At 30.8% G+C, this 18,886-nt stretch overlaps 1 protein-coding gene and 1 long non-coding RNA gene across 2 annotated transcripts in view; both read left to right on the top strand.

The window, feature by feature from the left end:
- The window catches only part of LOC133192258 (tubulin-specific chaperone cofactor E-like protein), a 479,266-nt gene that overhangs the window by 48,362 nt on the left and 412,018 nt on the right, over nucleotides 1-18,886 (top strand). The gene's annotated exons all lie outside the window — the stretch shown is intronic.
- Nucleotides 13,694-16,588, top strand: LOC133192255 (uncharacterized). Its single transcript, XR_009721795.1, has 3 exons — nucleotides 13,694-13,880; nucleotides 15,628-15,710; nucleotides 16,352-16,588. It is a non-coding gene; the product is annotated as an uncharacterized LOC133192255 (long non-coding RNA).

The raw sequence follows: 18,886 nt of genomic DNA, 5'->3' as shown, positions 1-18,886 counted from the left end.
TGTGACTGGTCGGCAGGGGATGCTCACTCCTCTATGGTACCTGATCCCATCTGAAAAAATGTTCATTTATTTTAAATGTTTTATCTTCAGACAATAAAGACAAACTTTTCTAAATAAAATGCGCGAATTTTATGACGTTAAAAATATTAATACCGAAATTACTGGACGTTCATACATGTTACACATTGTCTTGCACGAAAGGATTGAAATTCCAAGTGTTTAAAAATTGTAATAAATTCTAACTGCTGTTGTTTAGCTCATATTTTTAAGAAATCCAATCAAATTTGTAATCTCTGTGGAGTCTTTTATTCTGAAATTCATTTTCTAGTTAGATTTACTATGTTGACGTCGTTTGTCGAAATAGCTGTCATATTCGTTAAGAAAGGAAAATGGCATCCTAAATATTAAATGAAGGAATGTGGTTCTTAGAAAGGCCACGTCTTTAAAACTTCCTACTGTGTGATTTATGAAAAAAAAAAGTAATTGTCATAAGTATATACATAAGAGCATGTTCTACTTACAATTTCTATGCAAGGCAGGCTACAATGCCGATACAATGGTACATGAAATATATGGAGATAACAAACAGTATTCAAGCTCACAAGTCCATTAAATAATACAAAATAGGAGCAGAGCAAACACGGACCTCCAAAACGTCAGAGGTGGGATCAGGTGCCATGGGAGAGTGAGCACCCCCTGCCGACCGGTCACACCCGCCGTGTGCTCCTTGTCATGATCGGGAAATAACGGGAACATCCGTCGACAATTCAGTGTGTAAATAATGGCTAACAATTAGTATGAAAAGCGCCAGTCAGCATTTGACTCAATGATAAATTGTATTTGCTGACAAGGTCATTGTATTGACCATAGAACTTACGAAATGATGACTTTAAACGTTTTAGAAATTGTACATATGTAGAGCATGCTCTTGCGTATCGAATCGACTGAGAGATATAAACCCCGTATGCAGGCGATGAAGGTATATTGAAGCATAAGGAAGGGAAGCTGACGATTGAAAAGTTCAGCAACCTCCTTTAACGTTAATATTTTGCCATTTCTGTGGCCTGTACAATGACGATTACATACTTTTATTTGGTCTAATGCTGACAAAGATTTTTTAAACAAAATGATATGTTATTATCTTTAAATTGATTTTTGTATGAATTACTTCGTTTATCCGATCTAGACTAAGCGATCACGGTGTATGTGGCAAGTTGACAGGATTGCTTACTGCTCCATAGCACAGGATCTCACCTCTAATGTTTTCAGTGACCGGTGTCTGCTTTGCGCTTAATCTGGAATGTTAACTGAACACTATCTTCACAATTCACGATATGATTTTTCGTTTACACAGTTGTTTACAAATAACACTTTATTGCTTAAATCTTATTACTTAGGAGAATCACAAAAATCAAAATAAAAAAAAATTTAAACTTTTGTAGCATAGCTACACTGAAATGTTTAACCTAAAGGCCAAACATTTACTGCTAAGTAAGGTCAAGGTAAAGCTGACCTTTTTCATGGGTCATATTGTCTGTGTATCACGTGTTCCTGATGACTCCAGCATCAGGAAATAAAACATCATTTGACCTGTTGTCACTTAAATTCAATGATCACAACAACCAACAACCACAACAACCAGCTTTTAAGATCTGAAATCAGAGAGAGAAAAAGAGATTTCTTTGTTATATCTTCCTCTTTTTAAGGGGATACCTGTGATAGAATTGCATGCCATTGACCCACCTACAATGAGAGAAAACAGGATTAATCTATTCAAAATTCAGAATTTTTTCCCCAGACAAGTATACAATGGTTTCATCTGTTACAAAGAAAATCCACAAAGAGCGTGTTCTTTCTTTCTTAAACTCACTTTATTGTCAAGGTTAAAAAAAATTAAGTACGCTGTTTAATTTTCAATTTTGACCATTGCATTTTAAAAATGTGATGAGTAACTGTAAATAATTTAATAAATATAAAAATTCATGATATTTTTTAAAAAAATTACAAGCAAAAACAGATTTTTAAAGACATGTATTACACCTGGTATAGTAATTTTGCCCAAAATACCACATCCTGAAAATAAGGAATAAAGAGAGATTGGATCATTGTACATATTAAAACATCATTTTGACTTTTGTAAGGCGCTATTGGCTTAATCACATAAACATTAAATAATTGGAGTTAGGACAATTATATTATTTTTAAGTGCGCAATTAAGAATTTCTCCTTTATCATAGATAATATAATTTCCTGATTCTTCCTGGTAATTATATTATTAAAGTACACAACTGATGGTCTTCAACTAAGAAAAGACTTTTATTAAATGTGTATGTGTTTCACTTTTGTGAATATTTAAAAATTCATTCTACACATTTTGACAAAACAAAGTAAAAGTAACCATTGTGTTTTAATATATTCGAAAATTGTTGTTATTCTAAATTGGATACTAATGAACTTAAATTTTTTTTTTACCTAATTTAAAATCACTAAATGTCAGCCAAATAAAAGGACTTTTCTACAGCTTAATGTAAAAATGTGAAAAAGCTCTATACTGCATGATACTCTATACGTAATCTGGAAATCCTGCCCACTTATAAACGAATTAGAGATAAACTTAAGGACCTAGTTGTAAATATATTGAAAATTCATGAAAGCTTTCAGAAGTAATGTATATGCTTCTTTAAGTATATTTTTAGCACTAAGCCTGCGGGTAAGTGAAGATATTTTGGTTTTGCAATGGAGCCACTTATAGGTTAATCTGTATTGGCTTTTTGAATAAATAGTCTTTCATACGAGAAAATAAATCTAATGAATGCTATGTTGGATAGATTCCTGATCATTCTAATATTTTCTGACATCATTAAATGCAAAACAATTATATTTACACTTTTAGAGTAGCATAAATTTAAACTTATAGTTAAAATAGACTGACGAATGAACACTTTTAGACTAAATAGCGTTGGGCACTATGTTTTGAGCTTCAAACTATGTTATTTATGTAAAGGTATTGTGCCAAAATGTATGGTTAATTCGTTGCTGTATGACCCTTTAGGAATACTTCGTTCATGTGTGGATACCACTAGTTGCCGGTGGAAGTCTGCACATTTAGCTAGACCTGTACTAGACACTAACCTCCATTGAGATTTGAGGGATATTTTTCTTTCAAGCATTTTACTTCAGTAGCAGACATATGGTTTTTTTTTTACCTTATCTCAAGAACCAGAGCATTAAGGTATGAAAAACATAAGTAGAACATAATTTCGTGCAAATATGTTCTTGTAAACATATGTTCTAAAGTGAATATTTCATTCTATTTTATTTCGAAAACATTTTAAGTATGTTTCAAGTATTTATTCGTATTTTCCCTGTTTTTCCAGCTGCTGTAACAATTGCCAACCACTGAAAAAATGAAAGAAAAAATTAACATATAAAAAGAATCATCTGAAAAAACATAAATTGGACTTAGAGAAAATGAGCCCTTCCCACAATTTCTACTCCTGCTTAGTAAGTGTCAGCAAAAAGAAAAATAATCATATAATAAAATCAAAATACATTCTACATTTAAAGAGGTTAATGATAATTTCTTATCGGAAAATGTTGATGCATTTACAATGAAATATTTTGTCTGAACCAAATATCAAAATAATGATTAGACTAAAGAGAAAGTATTATTTATTAATAATGTAATTTTAACGGCGTCTCTCTGTACTTTAATTTTACGGTACAAGTGTTACCTGACACGATCAAACAGTCCATCAGTCGCCGAGACAGCTAGTATTCTGACCTTATGACCTTCAAACGATGGCATCACACACGCACATCGGGACCTTATCCCTACCAGCTCAGTTTCATTCGTCGATTCTAATACATTTCATTTTCATTTCTTGCAAATTACTTGTATATCTGTCAGTTCACCTGTCAATTTTTATAATGCCACCTGCTATTGGAATATTTTATACATCTTATTTTGAATACTTGTGGCGACGGAATTGTGTTTTCATTTCTTGCATGTCTTGTTCCTGTCCTTGTGTGAAAATCTCTTTTTTGTGATCAATATAAAAATTGCAGAAGAACAATACTTTGCAGTTTTTCATGTTTGTTATCAGGTTTGAACATGTAATTAAAAGAAAAGTACCTTAGCATTTATTTTTACAAGGACGCTGGAAATACTAGAGGTTGTATCAGGTGCCTAGAAAGAGTAAGCATCCCATGTAGACTGTTCACACCCAGTCTTTAATTCATGGGAACGTTAAGATAATAATTATTGATATCTATTGTAAATTCCGTGTGCATGTAATACAAAAGTAACAGTTAAGCTTTCCAAAAACATCGATTCTTTTACTCCCTTTTGAGTAAAAGGAATTCATCCAAAAATCAATATTATTTTAGAATAAAGAAAGATCAATTTAGAGATGAAGGGCAAATACACAAGTCAAGCAAGTACTGACTTTCTCTACGTCACTAAAAAGCATGCTATCCTTAGGAGAACTTTGCAAATCAGCGTAAATTTAGGCTAATCGGGATATTTTTAAATGTTATTTAAAGTAACATTAACGGAAAATCACATGAGAAAAGAATAAGGCATAATGGTGTTATCATTTTGTCAAACTGATTTTAGCGTAGCATGAACTTAGATCATAATTAACAATATATTTGTACATCCTATATTATACATGAACATCCTCATGTTGATTTCAGTGTGTGCATAACATTAGGAATCGCTATGGCATCCTCACAAGACCCCTTTCATAGGCGATGATTTGAAGGACACAGAAAGGAAATTTTGGATTAAAAAAATCATTAACATAAACGACAACGCTCTAGCTGATCATTTCACTTTTCAAATGTCATCCTGTAGGGTAGATTCCAATATCCGTCAATCACAGCCCTTTATTCTATAATGCTTGACGAAGTCGCAAGAAATATATTCACATAAATATAAATATTTTTTTCAAGAACAAGAATGATAAAATTCGTAAAGGTGTCATTCAGCATCAATAATGATTTGTTTGAAATAGCTCAAAAATTACATCGTCTTAAAGAAAGTCATAAGGACACATAAACATATTCTAAGATTTTACAAATAAAGATCTTGCGTACTATACAATATTACTGCATGCATTGCAATGAAAAAGGTAATGAACGACAGTGATATATCTTTTTAAAAATCTACAAAACAAAATAAATCTGGGAATAAGCATAAGCACGGACCCCGGAAATTCCAGAGGTGGGATTAGGTGTCTAGGATGAGTAAGCATCATCCCCTGTCGACCGGACATACTCGCCTTGAGCATTACGTATTGTTCAGGTAGACGGAATATTCCTTAGTCAGGTTAAGTATAAAACAAAGGTCTAGCATTTGGTATGAAACACGTCAGAAAGGAATGGCCCAATGATAGGTTATATTTGCTAACAAGGTCATTATAAATATGTCGACCTTTCACAATTGTTAAAAGAGTATGAAAGCAAACATCGTGGTGCTTTCCTTTGCGTTATTGAAATAAATAATTTTATGAAAACACAATTAAATGATGAAACTAGAAATAAATATAAAGCAAACAAAAACATACAAGTAAGTCAATATCAGGTATTTATTTACTTTTCCGGAAACAGTAAGCCATGTACGTATAACGATAATAATACCATTACACATGATTTGATTTTATACACCACTTGACATTCACATTGCATGTCTTTTCTACTAAAGTGTAATGCTTCATTTATTCACAAAGAATATTAAAGAAACCTAAATTTTATGTTTCATATATTGATATTTTAATAGAAATAGACCTGATTGCAAACAGAGAACTAAACTTTATAAAAAAAACATTGTGATTTTACCCTTTTCCTCGTTTAACATCCTATATTTATGTAGCAATATGCAATTATCAACTACATATTGCATTAATGTCTCCCAGATGACGGGGAATTTGAGGATCATTTTTGTTTTTGTTATAGTAATTCAGAAGTGATTGTAGAATAAAATAGATAACTTAATCTCTATGTACTGGTCCAAGCTGATAAAACAGGTAACAACATAATCTTTGTTTGTATCCATAACAAAAAAATACTATAAACTATAGTCAACTATAGTATCAAAGTAAAAACTTTGGAACTTTGATTAGCTATAGTAAAAACTTTGGAACTTTGATTTACTGTAGTAAAAACTTTGGATTTTTGATTTACTGTCGTGAAAACTTTGGAACTTTGATTTACTTTAGTGAAAACTTTGGAACTTTGATTAACTATAGTGAAAACTTTGATATACTAATGAAAAAACTTTGGAACTTTGATTAACTATTAGTAAAAACTTTGAAACTTTGATTAACTATAGTAAAATCATTGAAACTTTGATTTGCTAGAGTAAAAACTTTGATACTTTGATTTACTTTAGTAAAACCCGTGGAATTATGTTTTTGATTCCCATTCTTGACATTTTATGATATTTCCTGGTTATAATTCATAAAAGCTTCAGAGAACTTTTTATAAACCCGACCCCTCTCCTAAAAAAAATAATGTACAAGAAATGATTTTTAATGTAAGGTTGTCTCTCGCGCCCATAGTTAAGCAACATTTATTTAAAGGCATTTAATTTAATGCAGATGTAGTGTAATTTTTTTTATTGAGAAAAGAAAATAATATACAACAGTGCGACATTTAACTCCGGACACGACATTTGTCCGGACTTTCGCCAACCACTTTTCCAAAGATACATGGAAACCATTTATGTCATCTGGTGGGATTTTTTTAATCGCACAACATGGACTAACCTTTACACCTGAATATCTTCTAGATTAAAAGATATTACACCTGCAATCAAGAAATCCCATGGGATTATGGTGGGATTTTCTCTCCTAACTAATATCCCACCATTATTCTGTGGGAGAAAAATGAGTTCTGTGGGATTTTTTCTTCTATAGAAGCAAAACTCCCATTTTTAACCTTACATGGGATTTTTTATCCCATAATTTGTGAAATAGGACAAGAAGTTCTATAATTGTCACTAATAGGATTAAAAGTTCTCTAACAAAATGATTTATAGAATATTTTATCCTACAGGAGAATGGAAATTGTTTTTATCTCTTTAATGTACAGGGAAAAACAGTCCATCTTCTTTTAATCTAATACAGTCAAGGGTCAAAATTATTTTTGAAAGCTTTTTGCCATATAATTCATTGCAAACTTAACATTTTAAAATCATTACTTTAATATTTCTACTCTAGCTTTATATCACTATAAAAAAAACTTTACTGTCATATTATATACATGCTGTGGTCTAGATATAAAATTGCTATTCTTTACTTTTATCAGTGTTTATCATAAACCTTAAATAGACTTCTGCATGGATCTATCTTGAAATGATTTCATAATGAATGGTAACTAAAATATTTTTTTTAAATATCATTGAAATAGGTTTGTAATGGGTTATAATTATAAGTGCTGAAATACTTCCGACCTTTAAATGTATTTTATGAAACCACCTTCTCGGGTGCTCCTTATACATAGGAGGGAATTCCATAACTGAACTGAACTAAAGCACCTTTCTTTTTGACTTATTAATTGCGCTGAGGTGATTGTGGACTAATTCAAGCATTACGTATTAAACCAATATCTCAATAAAATGAATATAAATGAGACTAAATTGATTTAAAAGTACGTGAATTAATCCTTTCAGCAGACTGCATCTTTCCCTGTTCTTGCATCACAGTTGCAACAATGCATTTACAGAATGTGTAATTTTACTACGAATACAAAGCGCAGTGGAGATCTTGATCGGTATTGGGTGGATTCGTCTCGACTATGTGGATTCACTCCGGGCGTTTCGTTTCATTCTAAATAAAGTATTCAATTGTTCTATAACGACTATATTTTTCTACTTTAAATGAATGTTGAATTATTTTTAATCATGGTCGCGTTTTCACTCGGAGAGCGTTATCAAATAAAAGTACTCAGCCAAGTGAATTTGCATGAAATAAAAGGAGAAAACTTGTAGTCCACTCAGGTTTCACAAATGAATTTAGGGGTCAAATAAATTCATATGTTATATGCATGCAGGTATCTGACTTTAAAAACTTAATTTCTATTTTTGAATAGTAATTATGACTGTATTTATAAGGCAGATAAAGCTCTCCCTTTTCGAATAATTTATTTAAATTTTAAAACCTGGTCTTGAGTAGAAAAAAAAGTCTCCCATTGGTCATTTTCTTAATGTTTCAAAAAATATACACAAATTCATTTATTAGGTTTGATTTACTAAGTGAATGCTATGACAAAAAAATCTATTCCAAACTGGCTAAATTTCATTGAAAAGTACAAAAAGTTATGGTAATTTAATTAAGTGAACACACCAATTCCTATCGATGGAGTATACCATGATGATGGATTCTCCCTATGAAAATTTCAGTCCTCTTACAATTTATCAATTGACATTTAGAAAGTACATGCTATTGCAAGCAAAATAATATCAAATTGGCAAAATTTCATTGAGAAATAAAAAAGTTATGGCCATTCAAGCAAACACACCGGTACGATTGACAGAGTATAATATGATGATGGATTCTCCCTATGAAAATTTCAGTCCTTTTACAATTTATCATTTGACATTTAGAAAGTACATGCTATTGCAAGCAAAATAATAACAAATTGGCAAAATTTCATTCAGAAATAAAAAAGTTATGGCCATTCAAGAGAACACACCAGTACGATTGACAGAGTATAATATGATGATGGATTCTCCCTATGAAAATTTCAGTCCTTTTACAATTTATCATTTTATATTTAGTCTAGAAAGTACATGCTATTGCAAGCAAAATAATATCAAACTGGCAAAATTTCATTGGGAAATAAAAAAGTTATGGCCATTCAAGAGAACACACCAGTACGATTGACAGAGTATAATATGATGATGGATTCTCCCTATGAAAATGTCAGTCCTTTTACAATTTATCATTTGACATTTAGAAAGTACATGCTATTGCAAGCAAAATAATATCAAATTGGCAAAATTTCATTGAGAAATAAAAAAGTTATGGCCATTCAAGAGAACACACCATACTAGTATGATTAACGAGTAATATATGACATGATGATGGATTCTCCGTATGAAAATTTTAGTCCTCTTATAATTTATCACTTTACATGTAGAAAGTACATGCTATTGCAAGCAAAATAATTCCAAATTGGCAAAATTTCATTGAGAAATAAAAAAGTTATGGCCATTCATTAGAACACACCAGACTAGTACGATTAACGGAGTAATATGACATGATGATGGATTCTCCCTATGAAAATTTCAGTCCTCTTACAATTTATCAATTGACATTTAGAAAGTACATGCTATTGCAAGCAAAATAATATCAAATTGGCAAAATTTCATTCAGAAATAAAAAAAGTTATGGCCATTCAAGAGAACACACCAGTACGATTGACAGAGTATAATATGATGATGGATTCTCCCTATGAAAATTTCAGTCCTCTTACAATTTATCAATTGACATTTAGAAAGTACATGCTATTGCAAGGAAAATAATATCAAATTGGCAAAATTTCATTGAGAAATAAAAAAGTTATGGCCATTCAAGAGAACACACCAGTACGATTGACAGAGTATAATATGATGATGGATTCTCCCTATGAAAATTTCAATCCTCTTACAATTTATCATTTTACATTTAGAAAGTACATGCTATTGCAAGCAAAATAATATCAAATTGGCAAAATTTCATTGAGAAATAAAAAAGTTATGACCATTCAAGAGAACACAACAGTACGATTGACAGAGTATAATATGATGATGGATTCTCCCTATGAAAATTTCAGTCCTCTTACAATTTATCATTTTACATTTAGAAAGTACATGCTATTGCAAGCAAAATAATATCAAACTGGCAAAATTTCATTCAGAAATAAAAAAGTTATGGCCATTCAAGAGAACACACCAGTACGATTGACGGAGTATAATATGATGATGGATTCTCCCTATGAAAATTTCAGTCCTTTTACAATTTATCACTTTACATTTAGAAAGTACATGCTATTGCAAGCAAAATAATATCAAATTGGCAAAATTTCATTCAGAAATAAAAAAAGTTATATATAGCCATTTAAGAGAACACACCAGTATGATTAGGTGAGTTTAATTAACATGGCAAATGTTCCCTATGAAAATTGAAGTCTTAATTTTTACAATATCAGAATTTCTACTCTTTTCTATATCAGTATAACTTTAAATTTTGGGTCATTTTTAAATTTAAAGGATTGTAATTATATTGATAATTTTTTCAAGGAATGAATCAAAGAGCTGAGATGTATACCTATATAGTTTTTCTTCATACAAAAACTTACGATGAAATATGGCACAGTTAGATATTCTTCATTTAATTTATACACTTATTATTATCATTAAATTTCCCAAACAATTAGTTATGAAATGAAAAATACAATTTCTGGTAAATTGAGTCTAAATTCTGTAAGTGATTGTAATCTGCACCATAAAAGACAGTACTGAATGCATTGTAATAGGAAAGGTCATATTATATGTATGCATATATATAAATTGGTAAAATTAAATTGAAATGTTAGAAAAGTATATTTTATGAATATATATTTTTAATCTGTTAAATAAGAAAAAAATAAAATGCTGAATAAATGATGGTTTTTTAATTAAGAAAATGAGTTGCAACAGATCTTTGAATGAGCAAACCATGAAGCCTCATGTGTACATTCAAATACATGTATTTTGAATTTTTTTTTTTTTTTTTTTTTTTTTTTTTTTTTTTTTGAAACAGATACCAATAACTGTTTTCATGTGATAATAGCACTAACAACATAATTAGTCAAACATGTTGTTACCTAAACTTAATTAACAAGGTTAACTATATTTACTAATTATTAGCCATTGTCATCTTCATTGTTTTGCAGTAAAAAAAAACTATAACTATACATATTTTTGTATGTCCATTAATCAACACTTTAAAATGTTGTTGTTTTTTCTTGGAAAATGTTTTAAAATGATTTTTAGAGTAGGTACTCCAAAACAAAGTATATACACAAATTGATAAACAGGAAATGGCTCGAGTCATCATCAGTCGGTGTGGAGATGAATTGTTGAATATATGTGTATATCACTGTTTACATTGAAGTTCTGGGGAAAAAAAAAAGGTGTGAGAATATTCCCTTCAGGCTAAATTTTACAATATATTTTCAAAGGTGTGAAATTGGAATCCATTCAATGATTTCAATCTGATCACTCTTTTACAACATTATATAAGATTTTCCAGAATCAATAAATTACTCTAGATCTCTTGAAAATTCTTCAGCAAATCAAAGATACTGAAATACAATCAAGCCTTTGGAAGCAATTTCAGTACTCTTTTGAGATGGGGTGGGGTACATGTAAGGAGGTGGGCTCAACTGATGAAGAATTTATAGAAGCATACAACTTTTATAATTTTGTTGCATAATACTCGTAGCGTAAAAGAGACGTCTGCATATGGGGGCAACATTTCTTCTGCTTGATTTTTTAAAAATTGTTTTAATTTTATTTTTTGTTTTACTGAATAACGATAAAATGTGTGAATCGTTAGCTTTCCACTCTTACTCTGTATTTGGTGTTGATGTGCAGTGCTAAGTTTGTACAATCTCGTAAGATTTCAATACATGTATATAAAAAAAAAACCTGAAATAGACTTGAAATTAAACAACAGTGGCCTTATCGGCAGACATATGGCTGCAATTAGCCCTTTGTTTTATTTCACAAGTCCTGCATCTAGAATCTGAAATGTACTGTTTGTACACTTTGAATACAAGATTATTGATAGGAAAGTTAAGTACATGTGTATACTTTTCACACGGAATTTACATTTGGTACATCATTAACTTTCGAATATCAAATAATATATTTTTATTCATTTTTACTATTTACAATTTAATCAGTTTGGTCTTCCAAGAAAGATATTTTTACATGCGAATGTGATCTACAGGATAACATTAAAACAAGGTGATTGAAGTTATATAGTAGAATGACATATTATCTTCTTTATATACCAACAGTCCTAAGGGGACCGCTTTGATTATTTACTATAATTTAAATCAAGGATCTATAAATTGTCATTTTTTTCTACTAAACTTTAAAAAAAATTCCTTTTCGTCCAAAGTTTCTTAAAATAAAAGTTACATTGGCTATTATTGTTTAGATGAAAAAAATAAATCACGTAAACGTAAAGACCATAAGTATTTAAAATCTATAACTTACATTCTAGAAAGGGACATAACTCTGTAAAGAGTATCGTATTATGCTATAGTGTCCTAGATCGGACATAGATATTCTTTAAGCTACAGTTAAAGCTATAATTTTATAAATGATTTATTTTTATTTTATCGATAAAAAACAATAATAGGACATATTCATAAATGCGTCACAAGACCCACTTCGAGATATTGACTCTGCTGACTCCTAAACGCTTTAGCTTTGGACGGGACTATATATTTGGACGGGGGTGTCGATCCCAAGTTAAGCTCAATCTGATTTTTTTTTTTTTTTTTTTTTTTTTTTTTTTTTTTTGATATTTGTCATCTGAGTTTGATTTCACAGAAAAATAATCAACTTCTGTTGTATTATCTGTTTTTCTTAATCTTGCAGTAAATGTTTGAATACTAATAAAGCAACTTAAGTCTGCTGTTAAACCTACCCCCCCCCCTCCCCTTGCTAACTTCCAAGAAACCAATATCTTCACCCCAGATCTCCATAGGGTATGATACATGTATGTATATACCTAGAGGCATTTAAGAGTCTTTTGTTTTCCCCAGGTAGCAAAACTGTCACAATTTGCTTGGAACTAACAAAACATACACAAGGGATATTAACACACAGCAAGTCGATTTAACAAATGAATCTACAATAGAAATTCATGAAAAACAAACTCCATGCTTTTACTAAACCTTTGGATTAAGTCATAATTTTTTTTTCATTTTCAATTTAAAAATTAAATCCAAACAATTTTACATCGTTCATAATTGATAGCAAACAATTAATATAAAATTGCATACCCCCCCCCCCCCCCTTAAGGACAGATGATACAAACAAACGTTTGTCAAAAAATTCGAAAATATAAACTTGAATCATGTTTATGAAAGTAAAATGAATGCTCGTATAGCTTTTGATTTTTCATTCTACGTTTCACAAAAATGGGATTTGAAGTGACAAAAATTTATAGGTTACTATTGATTATCACATGAAGGATGGTTGGTGAATGATACAATTTTGAACATCATAGAAAGTTAACAATATATCAAAATGTCGTGAATTAAAAGAAGAAGAAGGGGCTTTATTGAGGCTATGTACTGACTGGACTTTTAAACTTGTACTGAATATCCCACTGACCATGCAAATAAAATTTCTTGACTTTTCAAGGGAAACATTAATTTTTATTTTAGAGATACAGAGAGACTACCCACCCGTCCACTACCCCTCCTCCTTCTTATCATGTTCTCAATGATCATGATGATGTCCCATTTATATAAAATGTTAATATTTTTGGTATTGGGCATTTTAATTACCATTATTACCCATGGCAGTATTTACAACAACAACAAAAAAAAATCTGAAAAAAAATAGGCCTGATAATTTATTTCATTTCTTTGTTTTCTCGTGAACTATGCATTGTTTAAATTAAAAAAAGATAAACCAATAAATAAAAAGAAGCAGTAATATTCTATCTATGGATTCACTTCTTAAAAATTCTGTGCAGACGGATGCATTATATTCCTAGAATTACCCAATACCAACCAAAGAAAAAAAAACGGCGACAAGATTATGAGGATATTGGAATTTCCACATGATGTTTGTAAACAAAATTATGACGAAGACCTGCTCTATTTCTGTAAGTAGATCTAGAATTATTGAATTTGTTATTTATTTCATTTAAAGCATGTTAATACATGGCTCATAGATTCTTTTTTTTTTTTTTGAAGTCTAAAAATCTATAGATCATCCTTATTCCTCGTTAACTGATGAAACAATCTTATGAATTTCTGTCACTGTAAAGTGTTTGCAGAGCTAGCAGTCGATGGGGTTATTCAGTAGTACATTATACAAGTTAACAAAGTAAATAATCGTCAGAAAATTATACACATCGGAATAGTATTCTTTCGTTCGAATTTCCTCAATGACAACGTTGTAGGCTAGTATTCGTTCGTTCGAATATTCTCAATGTGTACACTAGCTGATGATTGTACTTAAAAAATTATACTGTCATGTCTAAATTTGTCTGTAATTTGCAAGTTACAATTTATAAGTATCTTGATCACAGTCATCAGCATTACTGATTAGAAAATTAATTATCTTCTCTCAGACATGGTTAAAAGTATCCTACTACTGTAGTGTACTAGGGATTAACAAACATTGCATGTGTTGCAAGTACTATTTTTTTTTTTTTTTTTTTTTTTTTTGGTGTCAAGATAAATTTTGAGATATGGGGGGTCAGTGCTTATAGTACATGTCATGATGGACATAATTAATAACCCCCAAAACTCCTACTTATATTGTTTGGAAGTATCCAAATATCAAATTACTAATTCTCTGTTAGAAAATTGGTTGATCCTCTGAAGTTTACATAGGACATGTACCCACATGATTATTGATATAATCAATGTTTTTTTTTTTAATCTCTGAAAAACAGTCTTAAAACTTTGAGTGAAAAATCAATCTTTATACTGCTAAACTCATTTTTTATACCATGAATACATACTTAGGAATATCATTATTAAGTTATGTTCATGTTCTTTTGAGGGGAAAAAATATACATCATGTAGATGCTTATGTGTAAGTAAATTATAAAAGACAAAAATGCTAGGACTTTTTTATTTTACATATTTATTTGTAAAAATATTTTTTCTATTAATTGGAAATGAAATTAAAAAAAAGTTCTAGCTTTATTACTAATAATATGATTTTTTATTAGAATTGATAGGATATTGGATGTTTAAGAAATAAAGACCGCATTCTCGTGAATGTTGCAGGATAACGTGCAATGTTAATGTAGACATAGATTTAAATTACACAAGGACTCCCATGCCAATTTCAATAGTCCTCACCCACTGAAGTCAAACACAAAGGTAGTCGCACGAGATTTACGTGCATATTTAGCCTCCTTAGCGTCAGACACAGAGACAGGTGCGCACGAGATTTTCATGCATATTAGGCCTTCTTAGCTCCTGACCTATTGACCTGCCTAATTTACATTCCGATAGAATTATCAAGAAATCAATTCCGCTAACTTTCAAAGAGTTACCACAGAGAAAAAAAAAAACAGACATGGAAATATTATGGCATGACATCATGAAAAATTCTCAAGGGCATAAAACTACTATATACAGATACCGGTAAATGAATGCAGAACATGCACAAAGTTTCATTTATGGTATATTGATAGATAAAAATAATTTATACTTTTATACTTCGACCTCAGTAGGGGTAAATTTTAGCGTCAGTCATTTTGGCTGGATCGAGAAATTTAAGTGATCGATATTCAATTCATTTTCTAATTTTAGTGAAAAATTTAATCCATGCTTTGTTATTATACATGTAATTGGTATTGTATGATTTATTCTATTTTTTTTCTTTAACAGAAAATGAAGGTATAGTAGCTGACATATAGTGTACATGTACCACTTGAAGATTTGTCCCCCTTGTAGATACAAGAAATGCAGAGGTAATTCTTTGTGAAAATAGAGAGAATGAATAATAAAATTTTTCAAACCATACAACAAAAACTACTTTGAATAATTAGTACGCAACCAACCATTTACAATTTAATTTTGCAGTTTTATTTCTTTAACATTGAAAAAAAATCAAATTTGATATTTTTTTTAGCTCTACTGGTCAGAGACCAGAAGAGCTTATGGGATAGGAAGGTGTCCCTCGTCCATCCGTCTAGCTGTCCGTCTGTCTGTCTGTCCATGGCGTCTAGTTGTCTGTCTGTCTAGCTGTCCATCTGTTTGTAATTTTTCAAAACACTACTCCTCCTACAGTTTTATTCTGATTTCAATATAACTTAGACTGCACTAAGGTACATTTCAATGAACGGTGCTGCCATGGTTACTAAAAATAGAAATTTCTGTAAAATTCCTTTAAAATGCTACTCCACCTACAATTTTGGTATGATTTCAATATAATGTGGCACACAAGTAGACTACACTTAGATACATAATTCTATTTATTGCTGTCTGTTGCAAAGTTTCAAATCCAAGTGTTACTTTTTCTTTGTTATACATATAGACCAGGAGAGCTACAGTCTCATCAGAGACTTCTGGTTTATCCTTTTCATCACACAGGGACTTTCTTTTTTTTCAGTGTACACAGATACATACACATAAAAGGAGACATCACCTCATGATCTGTGGATCCATTGAAAACTTTAAGGACAAAACTTTTGATAATTCATTCATGTATGGAGTGTTGACTCGAATATTGAATATCTAATGAATGGAACCAGGAGAATTAATTTAAGAAGTATTATATTGTATATTACTCTTCTTATTCATCTGTCAAATTTCTTAATTAAAAATTAAACTTAAAGGCTTAAATAAGGATTTTTTTTTCATTATTTTAATTAGAACAAGTTCTTTAATTTATTTTTCTCTTATATAAACGGGCATTTAAGGTCATACGCAACGTAGTTTGCACTTTATTGGGTTCTTCTCTGGAGTTGAAGAGTTCCACTAAATGAAGGACCTGTGTGCAATATTTTTATTGTCTATATATGGATTGGTAAATCTCTTCTAAAACAATTTTGATAAAAAAAAATCTGGAATTTATGTTTTGTAATTTTTGTACATTTTTCTTTGAATAATGCAAAATTTTTCAAACTTTAATATCTTTTCAAAATTCCATGGAAATGCATGCTGATTTTTTTGTTTAAAAATATGTTATATGGTACATGTATTATAAGTTTAAATTTAGAATATCTTGAAAAATTATCAGTAGGTAAGGTATCTTGCGTATGTCCTTAAATGTAAAATGAAGGTATGTGTACCTTTATTCAATGAACTAGGGAACTCATGAAGTGTGCATATTTATATAATAGTGTTGTATTTTGCATGCACTATTCTTAAAAAGTAGTCAGGGTTTGACACATGGTGCACAAGCCGGAGGCTTTAGGTATAATGTACAGATAGTTTTAGAGAATAGTAGTTGAGTGATGGGGTCAATTGCAAGAAACTATTTTAGAAGAATTATTTTGTTTATTTTTCATCTTAAGTGTTAGCTGCAGAACTGTAGCTCTCTGAAAAAATATATATTGACAGACGGGAGAGCTACAGTGCCACCCATAGAAAAAACTGTATATTTATTGTGCACTTTTTGTGCGCTGTTTCTCGATTTATTTCTCAGTGTTTTTAAAACTGTCATCTCAAAATATTACTAAACGTGTGTTTCTAACATATTCTTTCACTGTTTCCACAATAAAACATTCCTTATAATTGTTTTTAACAGCCCTCCTGGCCCTGAAATTGAAATCATTGAAAATTTTGCCTATTTATACTGCCATTTTGGTCTTCACGAGAATTTGGTCCAACGCACTTAGTACAAGTGTAAACTACGAAAGTTATAGAGGAGTAAGGACTTTTTTGAAATGTAGCTTTTTTTTCAATTGAGGTAAGAATTTCGAAGAATTAATTCAGAACCGAGCGCACTTTTTTGTGTGCAATAAATATACAGTTTTTTCAATGGGTGGCACTGTAGCTCTCTGGTCTGTCAACATATATTTTTTCTGAGAGCTACAGTTCTGCAGCTACTTAAGTGTAAAATATTTGAAACTAAGTTTATATATATTATAGTACATTGATATTTATAACGGCGTCTGTGTTGTAATCGGTAGCGCGTCGGACTGACAATCTCGGGGTTGTGAGTTCGCTCCCAGGCGTGGGCGCAGTCAGTTTTTCTTCAGAAAATGAAGTCGTGCACTATTTCGGCATAGTATGCTTATGCTATTTAAATCCTTAGAACACTATGCAAGAATAGTAGGGTATGGGTTATGTAGAGACAAACTGACAGGAAGCATAATAATTGACAATATGCATTTATGACAAGAAAATTGAAAATCTTCCTGAAAGAAGTTGAATAAATTTAAGCCACTTAAGTACCAATCTAGTTAAAATTAGATGTTAGATCCGCTCACATAGTCACTACAGTCAGTTTAGCGAGTATGCGTGTGGATCTAACATCTTATTTAAATTACACATAGATTGCTGAGGTAAAAGTTTGATACATGTACCCAATATCATTCTGCTATATTTGCATCCGCGTGGGTATTAACAGTGAGCATTAACTAACTGTGGCCTGGACCTCTTATTTTATGTGTTATGGGGTGTCCAAAACAAGGTGCATGCTGACGTTTAACAAAGAAGAAACTTGCAATGGCCTAAGGTGACTTGGCTATTATCAGTTGAATACATGTCAATGGTGCATGGTTATTATATGTACCAAAAAATAACAAGTAAAAGATCAGCAGAGTGCTTTTATTAAAGAAGTAACAGAACTAAGGAAAACTTGTTTTCTACTGGATGATATGAAACAATGAGTAGAGTACCACCGCAAATATTTCTGGATCCATGCCCTTTCATCATGTTTATTTTTGAACGGGTTCAATGAACTGTCAAAAATTCTTGATATGTTTAGTAGGTGTAGGTAGAAAGTTTTGAAATTAGTGAAAAGGTTGTTAAATATTTTTAATGCAAACTACCAGTAAATGTGCATAATGAAGATGGTTGAATTTTTTTCAACATTATTTTCTGTTCATTTGTCAGATCGGGTTCGTTATGTGTAAAATAATTTCCAGCTGTCATTGGAACAAAACAAGGCATGATCAGGATCATACAAAGAAAATTA

The sequence above is a fragment of the Saccostrea echinata genome, unplaced genomic scaffold (assembly GCF_033153115.1).
Source record: "Saccostrea echinata isolate AGI-Se365-2 ecotype Australia unplaced genomic scaffold, CSIRO_AGI_Sech_v1 ptg000025l, whole genome shotgun sequence".
In the NCBI taxonomy this organism is placed as follows: Eukaryota; Metazoa; Mollusca; class Bivalvia; order Ostreida; family Ostreidae; genus Saccostrea; species Saccostrea echinata.
This window is presented reverse-complemented; position numbering and strand designations above follow the sequence as displayed.